This window comes from Ascidiella aspersa, chromosome 5 (assembly GCF_963924565.1).
Source record: "Ascidiella aspersa chromosome 5, kaAscAspe10.2, whole genome shotgun sequence".
Classification (NCBI taxonomy): Eukaryota; Metazoa; Chordata; class Ascidiacea; order Phlebobranchia; family Ascidiidae; genus Ascidiella; species Ascidiella aspersa.
The window spans coordinates 13,286,356-13,288,855 of record NC_139451.1 but is presented as its reverse complement, the minus strand read 5'-3'; the positions used below and the strand labels follow the sequence as shown (position 1 = coordinate 13,288,855).

Sequence of the window (2,500 nt, the reverse complement as noted above, 5' to 3'; positions counted from 1 at the left end):
TGGCTCGCGCTCACGTTAGACTCCTTGGTCCGTGTTTCAAGACGGGTCGGGAAGGTGGCTGACTTCAGCCGCGGACCCCGTGCGCCTCGCGAAACGACACCGGAAGCGCGACCGAGACGAAGAGGCTGGGCACTGAGAACAGTCCCCGACCCACGACGCCCCAGCCGGCACCGGGCGCTCGGCCCCGAAGGGCAGACGCGGCGATCTCTCCTCGCCCGAACGGCGGGCCGACGGACACGCGCGCCTATAGTACCCGACCGAGGCCGGGTTACCTTGCGCGCGGCCTTCTCGCCGCCGTCCAGACGGTCGCGGCCTTCGCCCGGCGCTAGTGCGCTGGTCCCCGATCGGGCGGCGCCGCCGGCGGCCCGTGAGGGTCCGCACGACAACGTCGCCGACAGGGGGCCGGCTGAAAGCGACCGGGCGACCCGACAGGCCCTCCCGTTTGCCTCTCGACGGTTTCACGTACTCTTTAACTCTCTCTTCAAAGTGCTTTTCAACTTTCCCTCACGGTACTTGTTCGCTATCGGTCTCGTGACCGTATTTAGCCTTAGATGGAGTTTACCACCCGCTTTGGGCTGCATTCCCAAACAACCCGACTCTGGGAAGACGCCGTAGCGCGCCCGCCTGTCGCCGCCATGGGCCTGACACCCGCTCTGGGAAAAGGCCTCGATCAGAAGGACGCGGGCGACCGGCGAAGCGCGCCGTGACGAATTCCGTACGCCACAATTCCGCGCACTCCAAAAGCGCGCGGATTCGGCGATGGGCACATCCCGCTTCACTCGCCGTTACTGAGGGAATCCTCGTTAGTTTCTTTTCCTCCGCTTAGTAATATGCTTAAATTCAGCGGGTAGCCTCGTCCGACCTCAGGCCGAAAGTAAGGACCGGGACTATTCTTCCCGTTCCGCGCTCGCCGTCGGCGCCGCGCGCCGCCGCGCACCTCGATTCCCGCCCTTGAGCCGCCAGCCGTTGGCCTCTTCGAGGTCGACTCGCCGCCGCCGCGCGGGATTCTGGTCGCGATCGTCGCACATCGTGCCGTGCTGTCTTGAGCGGGACGGGCGCTCGCGCGTCCGACGCCGCAGCAGCCGCGCGGAGAAATCCCCGCGCGGAACGTTTGCAACGCGACCCTGAGGCGGGCGCGGCCCCGGGATTGACCCGAGGCCGCAATTTGCGTTCAGAACGTCGATGCTCAATGTGTCCTGCAATTCACACTAATTCACGCAGCTAGCTGCGTCCTTCATCGACTCACGAGCCGAGTGATCCACCGCCAAGAGCCATCCACGATTGTTTCGCTCGCACAGTGCCTCGCACTAAAGGGTGACAAAATATACCGCGCCGAGCGGTCGGCCAGGCCGACGCTTGAAGCCGGAGCGCGCGGCACCGCGGCACTCGACGCGCAAACATTACCGGGTGACCGAATCGCCGGCCGGCGCGCCGCTCCTCGCGGGTCGGGCGCCGGGTAGCAAAAACTTTTTCTCTCGCTTGTCCGAGTTTCGCGTTCGCCGAAGCGTTTGCGAGACCGTTAATGATCCTTCCGCAGGTTCACCTACGGAAACCTTGTTACGACTTTTACTTCCTCTAAATGATCAAGTTAGATCGTCTTCTCGGACGCCGGCTCGACCGTTGCCGGCCGCGCCAGGTCCAATCGGAGGACCTCACTAAACCATTCAATCGGTAGTAGCGACGGGCGGTGTGTACAAAGGGCAGGGACGTAATCAACGCGAGCTAATGACTCGCGCTTACTGGGAATTCCTCGTTCAAGGGAAATAATTGCAATTCCCTATCCCTAGCACGACCGGGGTTCAGCGGGTTACCCAGACCTGTCGGCCAAGGCGAGCACATGCTGATCCGGTCAGTGTAGCGCGCGTGCGGCCCCGAACATCTAAGGGCATCACAGACCTGTTATTGCTCAATCTCGTGTGGCTAAACGCCACTAGTCCCTCTAAGAAGTTAGACGCCGACCGATTGGGTCGCGTAACTAGTTAGCAAGCCAGAGTCTCGTTCGTTATCGGAATTAACCAGACAAATCGCTCCACCAACTAAGAACGGCCATGCACCACCACCCACAGAATCAAGAAAGAGCTCTCAATCTGTCAATCCTCACTGTGTCCGGGCCGGGTGAGATTTCCCGTGTTGAGTCAAATTAAGCCGCAGGCTCCACTCCTGGTGGTGCCCTTCCGTCAATTCCTTTAAGTTTCAGCTTTGCAACCATACTTCCCCCGGAACCCAAAGACTTTGGTTTCCCGCAAGCTGCCGGAGAGGTCGTAAAACTAACGCCCCCCGATCGCTAGTTGGCATCGTTTATAGTCAGAACTAGGACGGTATCTGATCGTCTTCGAACCTCTGACTTTCGCTCTTGATTAAAGAAAACATTCTTGGCAAATGCTTTCGCAGTCGTTCGTCTTGCGCCGATCCAAGAATTTCACCTCTAACGGCACAGTACGAATGCCCCCGTCTGTCCCTCTTAATCATTACCTCGCGCTCCGAAAACCAACAAAATAGA

At 60.0% G+C, this 2,500-nt stretch overlaps 3 non-coding genes across 3 annotated transcripts in view; all 3 read right to left on the bottom strand.

Annotated features, from left to right (window-relative positions):
- Positions 1 to 871, bottom strand: part of LOC146144387 (large subunit ribosomal RNA) — a 3,435-nt gene extending 2,564 nt beyond the window's left edge. The window contains exon 1 of the ribosomal RNA XR_014501080.1: positions 1 to 871. This exon is cut by the window's left edge and continues 2,564 nt beyond it. This is a non-coding gene — a ribosomal RNA (large subunit ribosomal RNA).
- Positions 872 to 1,119: 248 nt separating this feature from the next.
- LOC146144386 (5.8S ribosomal RNA) lies at positions 1,120 to 1,273 on the bottom strand. The gene has a single exon (XR_014498945.1). It is a non-coding gene; the product is annotated as a 5.8S ribosomal RNA (ribosomal RNA).
- A 247-nt stretch (positions 1,274 to 1,520) lies between these two features.
- Positions 1,521 to 2,500, bottom strand: part of LOC146144385 (small subunit ribosomal RNA) — a 1,811-nt gene continuing 831 nt past the window's right edge. The window contains exon 1 of the ribosomal RNA XR_014500583.1: positions 1,521 to 2,500. This exon is cut by the window's right edge and continues 831 nt beyond it. This is a non-coding gene — a ribosomal RNA (small subunit ribosomal RNA).